This window comes from Mustela putorius, unplaced genomic scaffold, assembly GCF_011764305.1.
Source record: "Mustela putorius furo isolate JIRA1106 unplaced genomic scaffold, ASM1176430v1.1 tig00000275_pilon_pilon_pilon, whole genome shotgun sequence".
NCBI classification, from domain to species: domain Eukaryota; kingdom Metazoa; phylum Chordata; class Mammalia; order Carnivora; family Mustelidae; genus Mustela; species Mustela putorius.
Genome location: NW_025421341.1, coordinates 9,864,506 through 9,881,774, shown reverse-complemented (window position 1 = coordinate 9,881,774; position 17,269 = coordinate 9,864,506). Strand labels below are relative to the sequence as shown.

Here is a 17,269-nt window from a genome sequence, read left to right as displayed (position 1 = left end):
TTCAATAATTCCACAAACTGAATGCACCGTTCTGGAACATTATATTGAAGTCTCTAGCAGTCCCCAGCCTAGGCAAGAGCAAGGAGCGATACACTGACCTATGTTTTGAGATGTCAGTGGACAAGTGCTGGAAATTCACTAGAGATCCTGAAGGTATCCATCTGATCTCCTCTGAGAGTCCCCAGTAGAGGCGAAGTAGAGAGTAGGATGGCTTTCCTGCCCTGGGCATTTGCAGAATCCATACCCATGGGCCTCTAATCCTTTGGGAAAGATTTACCTAACAGTTTTGCCTTCAAGCCAGGGCAAAAGTACCATGTGGGCAGGTCCCAGCACCACAGTCAGCATGGAGGGCTGGTGTCAGAGGTACACTCTACCTTAGATTGGAAGATCGTGGGACTCAAAGAAGTTCCTACCATTGCATTTACCAAAAAGAGGAAAATGTGACATTTTCTATCAATCTAAACAGCTGATCCCAGATCTGTCTACAGTGTTGCCCAAGTGACAATCCAAATTGACTAAAACATAGTTGAAATTATGAGGCAGCCTGGGCCACGGTCTCATTATTTTGATAGCACAAACGTGGCCTTTAATAATATGCTGTGTCATAGTCACGTTTGTCTCAGGAACATCAGAAGATGATGGCTATTCGTTTGCATTTTTAAAAATATGTCTGGCTATCTGACAAGGTTTATATTCAAATTAATAATAACAAGAATTCAGGTTAGTGCTTTGTCCTGCAATTGTCCAGGGCAATAATAAAACCTAGGATGACTTTCCCCCCTCTGTGAGCTCCTAAAGCTATGGTAAAAAAGATCTACAGTAATAGTTCCTTTTGCTTTTGAAATGTGAAATCTTTAAACAAACAAATAGAATGTGGTATCTCAGATACACTTGCACAACACATAGGAGACGGCTAAAGCTCTTTCCTCAGGGATAAAGACTTGTATATGAAATTATGTCACTCTTCCACATTCTAACACATCATGCTTATGACCCCTAAATTTGGCTTTTGTTTGGTTTACTAATAGTATTTCCTCCTAATCTGCAATTATCAATTTGCCCGTCCTGTTTTACTTTATCCCATTATCCGTGTAAGTATCATCTATTTAAGGTTATTATCTCCTGTAGAGCCACCCTGGGCAATGGTTTTACACTGTACGCCAGAGGAGGAACGCTTGAATAGCCCGGGGAGGTGGGGAGAGCAAGTGGTGGTGGCGGGGCCGGGGGGGGGGGGGGGGGGCAGGTGAGGGCAGGTGGTAAAACCATGCAGGGACCAGGCAGCATCATAAACCCGCGTGCAAGACAGGACATCCTTGATACTGCCCTGAACGCTGTCGCCGCCTTCTGCCAACGAGGCCAGGGCCCTGTCTCTCTTCTCTGTTTTGTGCAGTGCTCAACGGCGTGCCATGCACCGGCGGTTGGGTAAAAATATATAGGATGATGGTAAAAACAGATTAATATAAAGTGCTGAGAAGCCAGGCCTATTAACTCACCTTGAGGTCCTGCCCTGATGGAGAAGCCAGGCAGAACAAATGGGCCTGTAATGCTCCGAGCCAAAAGCCCCCAGTGGGAAGACTCTGGGAGCAGCGTGAGCGGAGGAATTAGCGACCCACTCGGTTTAATGTTCATCGGGATTGAACGCTGCTAATTTACAGCACTTCGGCATTTCGGGGCCCCTTAGCGTCTTTCCAATTATGCTACTGGGGAGGTGACCGGCCCATCCAAGGTCCCCATGGTGACTGTGGAAGCAGAACTTAGCAACAGAGTCCTGGGGTTCCCGGACGCCCATCCTAATGAAGCCGCATTATTCCCAGGCTCTTAGCCCCCGACCCCGTCCCGGCTCTCAGGGTTCCCTCCGCCCGGGTCTCCCGCGTGTGCGTCCTGGACCGGAGAAGCAGGGCCATCCCACAGCCGGCTCCGGGAGCAGAGTGTGGCTCGCCTTATATCTGTAGTTAAAAAGCAATAAATCTGAGGTCAGGTAATGAATTCCATTTTGAGTAATCTCATTATGGACATCTATTCGAAGCATCTATACAGTGCAAGCAGAATGACTGGAAAACCCGGTATAATGGGCTGGCTTTTTTCCCTGTGCCAAATTAACAGTGAAGGCCTCTAAAAGGATGCTTCATTTAGGCTCTCTTATTATCAGAAATATTATACAAGCTGGAACTGGGGCCCGAGTGGAACGGTACTGCTGAGATAACTCCCACTGTCGGATCAATGGCTGGCTGGGCTCCAGCAGGAGAGCAGCTCTGAGCGAGGCCGCCCGCTGCCCGGCGCACGGCTCTCCGCCAGAGCCGAGAAGAGGGAAGGATGAACGGGGGAACGAAGTCCAGGGAGATGTAAGTGGCAAGCACATTTCCTATGACTGTCTTGCACGATCTGTTTCACTTAATTAATCGTAAATACGATGATCGACTTTTTCTTCCGAAAGCCCTGTAGCCTTCAGCTGTTCCCCATTACTATCTTAAAAGAGTTCAGCTTGGTCATCCTGAAATTTTTTTTTTTTTAAAGATTTTTATTTATTTACTTGATAGACAGAGAGAGATCACAAGTAGGCAGAGAGGCAGGCAGAGAGAGAGAGAGAGGGAAGCAAGCTCCCCGCTGAGCAGAGAGCCCGATGTGGGGCTCCATCCCAGGACCCTGAGATCATGACCTGAGCCGAAGGCAGAGGCTTAAACCACTAAGCCACCCAGGCACCCCGGTCATCCTGAAATTTAAAGCGATCCCCAAACTTTACATACCCATCACCTGAGGATCTTATTAAAGAGCAGTTCTGATTCATAGATGGGCCTTGGCTTGAGGACGAAATGGGACATCCGTCATTAGGTTCCAGATGATACCCGTGTGGCTCGTCTATGCACCGCACTTGGAATAGCAATGTTCTAGAGCATGGGTTCTCAGACTTTGACTTACATTGGAATCACCAGAAGGGTTTGTTACACTAGAGATTCTGAGCTCCTCCCCCAGAGTTTCTGATGCAGTGTGTCTCCGGGAGGACTTGAGAATTTGCATTTCTCAGAAGTTTCCAGGTGATACTGATGCTGCTGGTCCCGGGGCCTCGCTTTGAGAATCACTGCTGGAGGGTAGGGGCTCTCAAACCTTACTGCACGCACACACCATCTAATTTAAAATATGAAGGTTTTAAAACATCCTGATTCCCAGCTTTACCCCCCCAGATCAGTGAAATTAGAATCTCTGAGAATAGGATCCCAGCTTGAAAATCTTTTTCGGCTCCTTAAATGATTTTTTTTTTTTTTAAGATTTATTTATTTGACACAGAGAGAGTACAGTAGGCAGAGCGGAAGGCAGAGGGAGAGGGAGAAGCAGGCTCTTCACTGAGCAGGGCGCCCCACATGGGGATCGATCCCAGGATCCTGGGATCGTGACCTGAGTTGAAGGCAGCCGCTTTAACCTTTAATGGACTGAGCCACCCAGGTGCTCCTCAAGTGATTCTTAAAAGAATTGAGACTCACTGCCTTAAAACATGGTTTCCAGCATAACTTTCCTCACACCGTCCAGAAGGAAAACAGGACGATGTGCTCATCCCCGAATTAGCTTTTTGTACTATTATATTTCAGAATTTAGGCTTACATCGGTTTTTCTTCCTGAAATAACCTCCTATATCCACTGTCAAAACTCCATCTGTCTTTCATGGTTTATCTTGAACACCATGGAGGCACGAAGCCTTCCTCTAGGCCCATGGCCAGCTGAGATCTTAATATGCTGCCTCCTAATTCCAGTCACAGATGAGCTTCTCACCCACCTCGCCTCATCCCTCCTTTCCGTTGCCACAGCCCTGCTGGGAGGCTCCCCTGTGAAGCCTGGGCCCGACCTAGGGCTCTCCCTGTGGCCACCTGCCTTTCCCCACCAGCCCGCAGGGACACTGTGGGTAGAAGCCACTTGGCCGCTCATCCCTCCCACAGCTTGCAATGCCCTGTCCTGCTCGAAAGTCCCTCACTGAGTGTCCGTTGAGCTGTTCTGCTTCTGTACCTCTGTGGCCTTGACATACACACCCTCTCAGGATATTCTTACTTGCCTGTAGATAGACTCTTCCTGAGAGCAGGGATGGCTGGCGTCATGCATATCTTTATCCAGACCTCACCCCCACCCCCCAAGCACACACTCTCCTCGAAGTTCCTGCCACTCAAAATGGACCAGCAGCGCTGGAAAACGGTGCTGGAATTGCAGACTCTCAAGCCCCACTCAGAACTGCTGAGTTAGAATCTGCATTTTTTAAAAAAGATTTTATTTATTTATTTGACAGAGAGAGATCACAAGTAGGCAGAGAGGCAGGCAGAGAGAGAGGGGGAAGCAGGCTCCCCACTGAGCAGAGAGCCTGATGGGGGACTCGATCCCAGAACCCTGCGATCATGACCTGAGTCCAAGGCAGAGGCTTTAACCCACTGAGCCACCCAGGCGCCCCTAGAATCTGCATTTTAACAAGATCCTCAGGTAATATGCCTACCCCTTAAAGTCTGAGAGGTACATCTTTGGATGGTAAAATAGTAAAATAATGAAAAGAATGGCTTTTGGACTCCACTTTTAGGCTGGGGATACTGAGTGAGTTCCAGAAACTCTCTGCACCCTAGCTTTTCCATCTGTAAGGTGAGAATGTCTTCATCTCACAGAGATGTGGGAGCATTAAATAAGGCAATGTAAATAATTAAAGAATGCCTCCTAAGTCACCACTCGGTGTGTTACAAGCCCTTAATAATAGTCTGAACTATTACTACTCAATTAAAACTGGTTAACTTTAATTGAATTTCAACGACCACCCAGACTGGGTAAGAAAGAAAACGAAGCACTATTCTGCACGGATTCCAGAAACAGGAAATGTAAAAGGCAATAAATAAAAATATTAAAAACCCTTTAGCGGACGTTAAGGAGCATGTCACATCATTCCCGAGTTAAACCTCAGGCAACTCGGTGGTTGGAGCCTTTAAAATTGCCATCCCCCCGATTTCTGCTGCGTCACCAGGTTTTTCTCTGCTGCTCAATTCTTTCAGGCCACCTTTATCCTGCTCTACCTAAAGAACAACTTCATAAGTGAATTTTGTTTCTCAGCCTCCTAAATCTGCCGCTGTCAGGATGACCTCAGCGGCCAAAAACTGAGCGCCTGGCTTGGCTGAAACATGTGCGCACACTGCCCCCTAGGGGATCTATTCTGTCATGACCCTCAAAACCGAGTGGGGGGGAGGAAAAAACCCAGATCTGCTGGGGCGTGTGTGGGGTTAGCTGGGAGGAAAGGGGGTGAATCCTTGACTGTGACAGTGTGTCCAGCTTTGAGATGATTGCCGGGCCACTCTGAATGTTCAGTAATAAACAGTGCTCTGCGCCGGCTGGGGCCTCCAGGGGTTTCGCGAAGCCGAATTGATGTGCCTGAGCTGGGTTTGAGTCCCTCAGAGGTTTGGAATAAAGGCCTTGACCGCAGTGACAGTCTAGAAAGACAACCCACATCGAAATGAGACCTTAACTCTACTGTATTTAGGGACAAGGAAATGAGACATCTATGCCCCACATAAGATACCTGCATTTTAAGCTGTTAGGAGAACAACAGGGCAAAATTAGCAGATAAATATTGAGAGGCTACCGTGTGCCCGCCCGTGTTCCAGGCACTCCTGGTCCCCACTGATCAGGACAGGCGAAGATCCCTGCTCTCATAGAGCTGAGATTCTCATTAAGACCAGTGAGCATGGCTCTGTCTCCCTGCTGTGTCCTTCAGCTCCGGTCAGCTTCCCTCGGTTCCCGGTTCCGGGGAGGCAGGGGCTTGCCTTGGAATGAAAGACAAAGGCCATGTGCCCTCCCTCCGACCCTCCAGAGGCATCTCACAGACATCCCTGTCTCTCTGCGATGATCGAACAGGGATTTTTTTTTTTCTTTCCTTTCTTCTTCCTTTCTCTCTCTCTCACCCTTTCTTTCTGTCTCTCTCTCTCTCTCTTCTTGCTCCTTGCAGGATTTTGTTGTCTGTTTTGAGAAATAAATAAATATATAATATACATTTTATTTTATATAAATATTTATATATAATATATATAATATAATATATAATATCACTATAATATATAATTAAATACAATATATAAATATATAAATATATTAAAATATATACATATATGAATTGTAAATAATATATAAATAATATTATATAAATATATTTATGTATATATATACTTATGTTTGGGGGCAGGTCCTACAACACATCCTGGTGTCTGATCCATGTCTGGGCCCTATAGTGAGAGACAGAGAGGGTCTGTGAGGCTCCTTAGAACAAGGAAGCTTTTACCGTGAGGCACTCCGGAGACCCAAACTGGCTTCTCATTACAGGAGGCCCCCGAAGGTCAACGGTGGCTTCAATTCAAAGGTCCCATTTGAACCCACAAATTTAGTGAGTACTTTTTCCTCTTAAATGGTTATCACTGTTCTCATTCTGTGCTCACCTCCTGGGCTCCAAAACTGCCTCCCCTTCGTTCTTAATTCCTTCCCTCCTGCCATTCTGAAGACCCACCGGCCAGGGCGCTTTGCTGCTGATGTGTACGGAGTCCCTTTGCCTGCAAGATGGCGGTGACCACCGAACCCTCCCCCGAAGCCGTCACTGAGAGAGCGTGCGAGCAGACAGTGGGGTCCTCTGAAGGGACATCCCGCAGCCCAGCCCGGCCTCAGGCCTTTCACGTCCCGCGGGTGCTCCTGCCCGGCTCCCGCTTTTTCCCTCCCCTCCGGCTTGCGGGTGCTGGGACTGAGAACTCGGTGAAAGAATGTCTTCTTTCTCAGGGGTCAGTCCCTGGATTGACACTCCTTTCCCACCAGCCGGCCACCCTGGATCCGTCCACCGCACACTGTGTCCTGCCGGGGGTCGGGCTCTGCCAGTCCTGTTCTCCGGGCCACCTGCTGGCGTCGGAGCGCGCCCGTGCCTGGGTACGCACTCATGAAGAGAGCGGGTAGGGTAGGAGCATGGCCAGAGCACTGACGGCGTGCCGAGCACTGTTTATTTATTATTTTAATCCCTCTTCAGAACCAGCCCCCGTTTTGCAGCGAGCAACCTGAGGCTTGCAGAGCCCAAGTTAATTTGCTCTCCATCACACAATACTTAGTGAAAACAGAAGTTAAACCCAGGAGTCTGAGTTGAAAGCCTTTATCCACCACTCTGTGCTACTGCCCAGGGAGTGAGATACCTTATTATTATTATCATTGTATACATATTATTATATTATAGTATATATTTATATATTTTACATATTATTATAATATATTATTATCATTATCATTATTATTATTATTTCTCATATCTCCCATCCTTCCCTCTTGGACTAGGGTTTAGACATTTCTTCCCAACTCCGCCTCTGGAGCAGTACAGCTCACCAGGAGGCTCCCCCTGCACCCGCAGGCAAATGATGACATTAGCAGTGGTTTCTTAGTGTGGGGCAGACTATGCAGCGAGCGGAGCGCCCCAGAAACCAGCCGCTGGAGCAGCATCTCTACCACACACGTTAAGTGCCTGTCACTGGCTTCCTAACAAATGGCTTCATTGAGACACTCTCTCCTCCAGGTCAGTCGCTGCATGTCCACTCGAGGCTACTAAAGGCCACGCTCCTGCACTCTCTTTCCTGCTCTGGAAAAATGACACTGAAACCATAATGAGGCCAGAGGAAGTCAACCAGACAGGAAATAAATCCACTTGGGTGCTGGTGCTTGTGGAGGAGTTTTGGAAGGCCACTCTTCCCTCGGGAAGGTGCCTGTTTCATGCAACCGTGGCCAGCAGTTCCTTGCTCTCTTGTTGTTGGGAAAGGCAGGGCAGATGGATTTCCACATGAACTTGAAGTTCAGAGGGCAGGTAGGGCGTGGCAGCGAAAGGCCCCTTTGACAAGGGCTGGCGGTGATGTAAGATGAGCTTCGGTCAGGATTTCCTGAGGCAAGAGCTGTGCTGAGGGGCTTTATTTTTAGATGATGTTGATATTTTTAGTGAAAGTCCAAGAGCATCTCCATTTTGGGGGGTGAGGAGGTGGGAGGGGGAAGAGATGATTTCCTGAGGTTAGTCATTTCCTCGCTGCTGCCGGTGAAGAGATTTAGCCATGCTCCTATGTCACAGGAAGTGCCCGGTGATGGGAAACACTGCTGACATAATGGGAACTCGCACCGCTGGTGTGTTGGAGCTCACACACTCCTTCCTGGCCCCTGGACCAGGTGAGTGGAGGCTGCTTCCTGTTTTCAGCTCTAGGAGGAACTTTGGACTTCTGAGAGCTGTTCTGGAGAATCAATCACAAGGCCTGCTGGGGTAAGCCGCCAGGACCAGACACCGGAAAGCGCGTTGGTGGCAGGAATCGTTGGCTGTGTCCTGGCAGCTCCCGGAACTGCTGAGTCATTGTGTGCTTTAGGAGGTGTGTATGGAAGCCAAGTAGTTTTGAATGCAAGATCATAAAGCAGTCTTGGTCTGAAACTTGCTTATTAGCTGGAGATCCCCTTCATGCTTGGAGCTCATCCATTCCTAAATTCCCTGAGCAGGTTCTCACGACGTCACCTCTGAGGTTACTGAATCTGGTTCCTCCACTCTACCTCTGAGATGTCAGGGACATCCTCAGCTCAAGGAGAGATTGCTCTTCCCGGCCAGGATCTCTTCCAGGCAGTTCCTTCTCAACGTTGCTGGTAGATATTGCCTGGGGAAACCCACAGCGGCTCTGTCACTGTTCCTCTCCGCCATGTCCACAGTAGACATTGCTAATCAGTCGTGGCTCTTTCACTGCTAAGCCCAGACATGGGTGACCACACCGTCTTTCTTCACGCTGTCCTTCAAGCTCTCATGACCAGTCAATCGGGACTGGCATTTGACATAAAGTCAATTTGCCATCATGGTGCTTGTGTTATCTTCCTAAAAACTAAATTCGATTGTGTCTCTTCCCTGATGTGACACTTTTTCTGTCTCCCTGCTGCCTTCAGAATGCATTCAGCCTCCCTGGCACGGCATGGTCTAGGTCTCAACTCTCCCTAGCTGTGTGGCTTCATCTTCTCGCCTCCCCTCCCCCAACTTCCTGCCCCCAAACATGCACCCCAGGAAACTTCTTATTCTTTCCCAAAAATGTTCAGCTTTTGCCTGACTCTCGGCCTTCCATAGGGTGTTCTTATTTTCTAGATTTTCCTTTGTCCTTTCTTCATTCTGTAATCTCTAACTTGTTTTTTCAGACCCTTACTATTCTGTGATGTCTCCATGATTCCACTTTGCAAAGCCAGTGGGCCCTCTTTTGTGTTCTCATTGGCTTCTGTATTTACTTCCCTTAAAGCACTTGTTATTGTAATATCTCATGTGGTATATATGTTATAATAAGTTGTGGTTCTCATAATAATCGTATTTGTTGTAATTATGGTCAGATATTTGCTTATTTATTCAATACATTTATTGGCTATCTTTTATGTGTTGGGTTAGTAATAGGTAAATGAACACACGGAATAGATGTTTAATAAACTTTTATTCAATGAATGAATAAATGATATTTCATTGTTAATCTAAGATGACTTTAGCCCTTGTATTTTATTTATTTATTTATTTATTTATCTGAGAGCTAGAGAGCACATGTAGGGGAAGCAGCAGAGGGAGAGGGAGAGGGAAAAGCAGACTCCCTGCTGAGCAGGAACCTGATGGGGGCTCCATCCCAGGACCCTGAGGCCATGACCTGAGCGGAAGGCAGATGCTTAACCCACTGAGCCACCCAGGTGCTATATCCTTTATATCTTTCGAGTAGCTTCCTCTAAGTTCCAGGACTTAAATCTTTCCCTAAGTCCTATAGAAACTATGAAAATAAATATTTTTTGAAAGTTATTTTTTACAAATATCAACCCAGATGTCCAATTTTACCTGAATGTATATATGATCATATAATTTCAGTCATATCCTATTTTCTCCTTTCTTGGCTTTCATTTCTTCCTTCCTCTGTTTTATAATTGGTACCTCTAGGTGACCAACCCAGTTTACTTGAGATTTGCCCGGTTTTAGCAGTGAAGACCCCACATCCTGGAAAAGTCCCTCAGTCCCAGGCAAACCACGATGGATAGTTACTCTCCTTCATCGTACCTCTCTGTTTCTTCTTCAAGCATGCAATTTTTAAAAAATTATTATTTATTTGACAGACATATATCACAAGCAGGCAGAGAGGCAGGCAGAGAGAGAGAGAAGGAAGCAGGCTTCCCGCCGAGCAGAGAGCCCGATGCGGGACTCGATCCCAGGACCCTGAGATCATGACCTGAGCCGAAGGCAGCGGCTTAACCCACTGAGCCACCCAGGCGCCCCAAGCATGCAATTTTTAAAGTGTGTGTTCTTCCATATTTTTCTCTGTATTAATATACTACTCTTATAATTGTCATTGTTGTTTTATAAAATGAGGCTATAGTCTATATTGTATTAGATTCTGTATTACTATATTATATTACATTATATTATATCATGTTTAACAGTTTTCCCTTTCCTAACTCACCTACTAATAACAAAACTAAAAAAAAAAAAAAATCAAATCAACTGGTATAGCTAGGGGTCATTCTCTTCATTACTCTATGCTATGAATATTCCATACTAGTTTGGCTGTTCACTTACTGATGGGCATTTATGTTGTTTCCAGGTTTTTTTTTTGGGGGGGGGACAATGATGATACACATACACGCACACACCCATATCTTCATGTATCGATGCTTTTATTTTTATGAGATAAATAATTTTCAAGAGTAGAATTGCTGAATTGAATAGTAAATGTAATTTCAATTTTTACAATCATTGCTAAATTGCTTTCCTAAACAGCTATAACACATCACATTTCTGTCATCATATGTAAGAATACCCTTTCTATCACATCCCCACCAGCCCACCATCACTTGGTGTGATAATTCTTACTAATTTGTCTGTCTAGTGGTTATAAAATGGCATCTCATTGTTACTTTAATTTGCATTTCCCTGACTACTAGAGAATTTGAGCATTTAAAAAAATGCATTTGGCCATTTAAATGGGCTCCTCAGTGATTTGTCTGTTTGTATCTTTTACCTACTTTTCTGGGGGATTGCTCTACTTATGGACAATTTTAAGAGGATTTTGCATGTTACAGATGCCACCTCTTTTAAAATCTGTTACGTTTTTCCAGCTGACATTTGCCTGTGATTTTATTTGATTCTCTGTGATCCAAATTCTCTTGATTTTTATATATTTAAATGTGCCTATCTTTTCTTATCTAGCTTCTGAATTCCTTATTTTGACTTGGCAGTTCTCAACCCATGGATTACATGTGTAGTGTTCTTATTTTCTTAAAATTCTTTTTGTTTTATTTTTCACATTATAGTCCCCCATTTTTATCTTACATAGTCTGACTCTGTTACACCTACCCCATTCCCTGGGAGAGAGGTCATTTATAGACATTCTTCTAGGTATTCAGAGCCCCAGCTGAGTCTCTCCGTCGATGCCACCTGCCTCCTTGTTGTTCCTACTCCCACACACCTTGCACTGAGTCTCAAACCCAAAGGCTAGTATCGATCAAGACCTCTCAACAGTGCAAGTAACCTTCCTCCAGGTTGTTAAATGACCTTTGAGCTAACACAACCATAATATCTTAGAACTAAAATTTGTGTGTAATATTGATTTTTGAATTTTGACCATTAGCTTCTATCCTCCCCTCTTTTTTTTTTTTTTTTAAATAGTATTCTGATTATCTTCTGGGTAAGAGCTCCTTTACGCACTCACAGTCTTCTGCTTCCAAGTAGAGTTGACTCCATCCCCAGATCCAGGGGCAGAACAAAGGGCACATTCCTAGGCCATTCAGTACATTGTGTTGCTCTGGCCGTCATAATGGCTAAAGGAAATACACTAATCACAGCCAATTAGACATAAGAGGATACTTTGCCAGACTGTCTAGGAAAGAGACGTTTTTACCTTCTCTTCTTCTTGTTGGTAGTACATAGTACAGTATCTGGTAGAGAACGATAGAATACTGGGATATGTTGGCAGCTACCCCCGTACCAACCCACCCAATCACAGAGCCAAGGAAGTGGAGGCAAGAAATGGAAGGTGAGAAACTGTGTCTTGATCTCATTGTCAGAGCCTTGGAGCAAACTCTGTAGAAGTGAATCTCTTTGCCTGTTGAATTTCATGAACCAGCAAATATCTCCTGTTTAAAAAAGCTATCTTAGATCAGTGTTCCTACCTCTCATAACTAAGAGTTTTTAAAACATAAGACCTTCCTTCTCAGCTGCAGTCACTTAGTAAGTCTTCATAAGGAATTCTCTGTATTATGTGCCCAGCTATCATACATGTGGGGTGCGGAGTCAGCTTGATGCCACATCCATCTCAGGGACTGAATTGCCATATGTGTTTGCACCAGGGCTGAGTTACATCTTGGGAGAGAAAGTCCATCTGAGAGATGAGGAAGCCGGGGATAGAAGCTTGTCCTCCTCGGACTTGGAGGGGAGGGCGGGTGTGTCATTTGAGGAATAGCATGGGGTTGTCCCTAGTTTCCTGTGTTGGAGTCTTCAGAGAGATGGAACCATGTGCGAAGATGGAAAGAATTCCTCCCCACAAATTCTGTAAGACCCCAGGGTGTTTGGCACACTCTACAGTCTATGACATAGTTGCAGGGACCAATCCTGATGCTTTCAAGGATTGAGTTCCTAGAGCGATTGAAGGAGAAGGAGAAGTAGCCTCTGTGGAGACAAGATCTTATGAAAGCAACATCATCTTTCAGGTATTAAGAAGTGCTTGGTTGATAAGCAGGGTCTTATCTTGAGTGCAGCAGAGCTCATCCAGACTGGTAGTGGTGCCCACAGACAGCACCGTCCAGCAAATCCAAGGCTGCGCAGCAGCGGGAAGCTGGAATGGAGGGGAGGAAAAAGCAGTGTGTGCCATATACTAGATCATCGGACTTCTCTCATGTACATACGAGATACCTCCTGGAGACACTGTGAAAAGCACTGGATGGGGGTGGGGTGGTAAATATGGAAGAACCTGCGTTCCTGTATTGGTAGATGGAAACAAGACCTTGCAAAATAAGTTACTGCTATAAATGACCTGTACTAACAGGTGAGACCATGTTGTGATTTTTCCCTTGTTGGCACCATGCCTCTTTCTCTCTTGGCTTGCCTTCCTGAGCCACATTCTTCCAAATCCTACCCTCCCTGGAAAAAGTCTCCCCTGATATCCACTAGGTAAAGTCAAGCTTGCCTTCTACATCCCTTAACATCTTTGAATTGTGCCCCCATTCTTTTTTTTTTTTTAAAGATTTTTATTTATTTACTTGAGAGAGAGACAGTGAGAGAGAGCATGAATGAGGAGAAGGTCAGAGAGAGAAGCAGACTCCCCATGGAGCTGGGAGCCCGATGCGGGACTCCATCCCGGGACTCCAGGATCATGACCTGAGCCGAAGGCAGTCGTCCAACCAACTGAGCCACCCAGGCGTCCCTGTGCCCCCATTCTTAACACTTCCCATGTTTTCTGTAATTTGCTCACATATGTCTCACCGACTATATTCTGAATACCTACCCTGTGCTCACATTTTATTTTCCCTGAACTGAGCACCATATAAATGGTCATTGAATTACATATATATGTATATATGTCTAGGTCTGTCTTTGAGGTAGAAAATATTTAGAGCCAGAGTCTGGTTGAGCTGAGCTGCTACTCCATTTCATACATAAGATTTTTATGGGTTCACTATTGAACTTTTCTTATTTCTGTTTTACTGAAAAATCACAGTTTCTCTTGTTATTTTTCCAGACAGAAGAGGATGTGGCTAAAAATTGAGGGCATCTGACTAGGTTTTTTGATTTAGTGACCTTAATCTCCAATGCCAACATTAATCTTTCCTTTGTAAAGACCCTTTACATCGAAAAAGAGTTAATACTCACACTGCATCACGAACAAATTGCCTCATTCAGGAAGGAAAAAAAAAATTCTCCCAGAAAATTGGATGTCAGTGGATTATTCCCCCTCAGATCCATGGATTAGTGTATGTGTGGGGAGGGCGTCCAAGTGGAAAAAATGTCATATCAATGTGTTTGAGGGCAATGCCTGCTCTTTTGCCCCACCTCAACTGTGGGTTTCATCCTCAGCATCACGTGATGCGTGTCATGCTGCCTACCTCCTTTACGCCTACTATGGAATTTTGTTTATTAAAAATTTGAGAGCTCTTTGGAATCACAATTCACTTACATCAGCATTGACCAATGATCCATGTTCTTATTTTTCTCACTCAGTCCAAACACTGGTGATGCAAAAATTCTTTTAGATGAGGAGGACCTTAAAATATTATCCCTCACTTTATGGCCTTATCATAAAAAATACATTTTATGCAGTGAGGATATATGGCCTATGTAAACTATATAAACATGTGTTTTTCTTAAGAAGATTCACAATTTATGATGCTCATTGAAAAAGATAAATATTAGGTTTAGTAAGCCAAGAGTGAAGTTCCTGAATCTTTAAAAAGAGAAGGAGAGAAAGGAGAGACCTTTGAGGTACGAGTGCTCATTTTCCTTGATCATTTAAATAGCCCTGGACACTTTGTGGAGATCTTTTAAATGCATTCTTCATCACTAATGACATTTTCATGAAAGCAGATATTTCTTATTTAACAGTTCATCTATTTCTCTAGCATGCTCTTCAACTTCCGTCACAAAAGGCTGAGGACAAGTTGAAGTTTTCACAGTGACTAATAAAATTATGGGCCTAATGAATGGTCCAGGATCATGGGTTTTTCTCTTAAGATCATGGATCCAGAAATCCTCAGAACGATGATCAGAGGAAATGTCTGCCAGTTTGGAACTAGACAGGGGATCGAGAACACTCTAGGAGGAGCCAGACCTATTGGTCTTTGGGCCCCGGAACGTTTCAGTTGGAGTAAATGTCTTGGTTATGCCACCTCTGGTGTTTGAAGGTCACGGTCAGGGCAGCAGGTGTGATCTTGTGATGCTGTCTTGGGATGACGATGACACATAAAGAAATCAGGGCTTCCCTATGGAGGTGGCAAAGGAGGGGTTAAGATGAACTGAGAGCAGGGCTTTGGCCAACATGGTGCTCTTGGATGCCCCTAGGGCTGAGCCGGAAACATGTAACCTATTTTACATAAAATGTTTTTTTCTAAAGATGTCTTTAATGTGCCAGCTGTTCCATGTATGGGCAGGAGAGTGGTTTCTCAGGTGCAGCGTCCTCCAAATCGAGGAGGTTCTCCGGTAAAATGCTTCAGTATCCATTGGCTGTTGGCACCAGGAATGCCTACGAGCCCCGAACTAACGGCCACCCCAATTTCTCACAAGGCATACTGCCCTGTGGAGGAATGGCACGTTACCAGCTCCCTGGCATCTGAACGGGTTCAGACACAAATCTCACCAGCAAGAGGAGATGAAAGCGAAAATAAAGTGTGAGGAATCAAAAGGAAGTTGCAGAACGCATGGCAGATGTTGCGAGATTTGTCTAGCAAAACCCTTGTGCCAACCGCATGATTGATGACATTCGCGAGAGAGGTTAATAGCTCTGGACGGGGCTGCTTGGGCTTTTTAAAAAGTAAGCACAGAATAAATGCTAAGGCCGCAGCAGGAACGGCGAGCTGAAGCAAGTGGGGTTTTCAAAACAAATAGCATGTCATCTGCTTACATAACATCGATGGTTGAGGCAAACGGAAGGCAAAAAGTGGTCAGCGGTCCCCGCGGTGGTCGGGGAGAGAAGGCCCTTCGCCCGCCGACTCCCTTGAAGGTGGCGGATTTTGAGTGACAAGCAGGTTCTAGTGAATTCTGCAGGAGGCAATGACATGCCTAGTTTACATCGTGAATATTTTGGCCTTAATTTATGCTGCGAGCGATGGCTGGGTCCAGGTCCATTACGTGCCCACTGAAGATGATTTATGTGAGTTTCATGTACTTGGACTTTAATTATTCACATGGTTATCAATAAAAAATAAGGGCAGAGCCGTGTTGAACGTGAACAGGTTGGCAGGGGCAAAGCGCCGAGTGCAGGGACAAGAGGTGGGTAAGGGCAGGGCAACGCTGCCTTTTTCTTCACATCAGGGCTGAGAACAAATTCATAAGCAGGATTCACACTTTTCCTCCCTTTTTCACAAACATACAAACTGCCAACCTGTTAATCAGCTCCCTGATGGCAGACAAATGTCTCTGGGAAACATGTGCCAAGTATCAATTGTTATTGGCTGAAACTCAATAGGATGAAATGAATTGATGCTGCCGTTCTGCCCCATGCAACGCAATCACGGATCAATAGTGAGTAATTGGACATCAGTGAGTGCGGAGAGAATGCTGACCTAGGGATAGCGCAATGAGTTATGGGGCATATTAATCACTGTCTAACCGTTTCATCAATATAATTTCTGTCCAACAACCTGCTATGGTATCCAACTCGGGGGCTCCCACCTTCCCCGCAAGTATTAATTTAAAGGGCAAAGCTGCATGATCCGAGAGATCCCAGTTTTGTGCCCCTTACCCTTGATGTGGTGTGAGCCTCGTTCTCTGTTGGGCTGGAACTCCATACAGGCTGCAGAGAGGGCTAGAGCACCTCTGTAACCCCGGGAGAAGGAGAAAAAAAAGGGGGGGGGGACAAAGTAAGCAACAGAAATTCATGTGGAAGGGGCTCTTCCCCAGAAGTAGCATTTGATTTAGCTCTTGTTCTCCCTCTCACACCTAAGAAACTGCCAAGGGACCAGCAGGAAGAGAAAAAAAAAAATTTTTTTTTCAAGATTCAGGCCCTAGAAAAAAATAGAACTAATCTAGGATAAAAATAAAAATCTTCAAGAACGTTCCCTTCGGAGAACGTTCCCTTTGTCGGCGGCATCTGCCCGTTCCGGCGGTGGGGACAGGTCGGGGGGGTTACTGCTGCCCGTTTCAGGAGGAGCTTATGAACGCTCTTCCCCATGGCTGCTCACATGTTGAACTTGGTGGGTTATGCAGCACAGTTGTGGCCAAGAAAACACTGCCCTGTTCTTCTTTTACTTTGTGTTTTAGGGAACAGAGTTTTCCTGAACTTGAAGATTTAATGGCAATTCTCATAATGGTTATGATGCTATTAGCCAACTCCTTCCATCGGGAAAAAAAAATTTTTTTTTTCTTGTTTCTTTGCCTGGTGTTTTTAGGATAAAATAATTTTCCATTAGCAAGAGGAAAGCCTGGAAATAATTGAGATTGGATTTTTCTGGAGAAGAATCCCAACGAAGTTCTTCTGGGACAACACTGCTGAGACTTCAGACAGAGCCAATACCAGGATTCCAGGAAGTTGTCTCACCAAGGGAGGCAGTTTGGGGAGGGGAA

General features: G+C 45.3%; 1 long non-coding RNA gene across 2 annotated transcripts in view; it reads right to left on the bottom strand.

Moving 5' to 3' along the window:
* The window catches only part of LOC106007002, a 28,872-nt gene extending 27,152 nt beyond the window's left edge, over positions 1-1,720 (bottom strand). For both annotated transcript variants that reach the window (XR_006606387.1, XR_006606386.1), the window contains exon 1: positions 1,494-1,720. This is a non-coding gene — a long non-coding RNA (uncharacterized LOC106007002). The remainder of the gene's footprint in view (positions 1-1,493) is intronic.
* Positions 1,721-17,269: the final 15,549 nt, after the last annotated feature.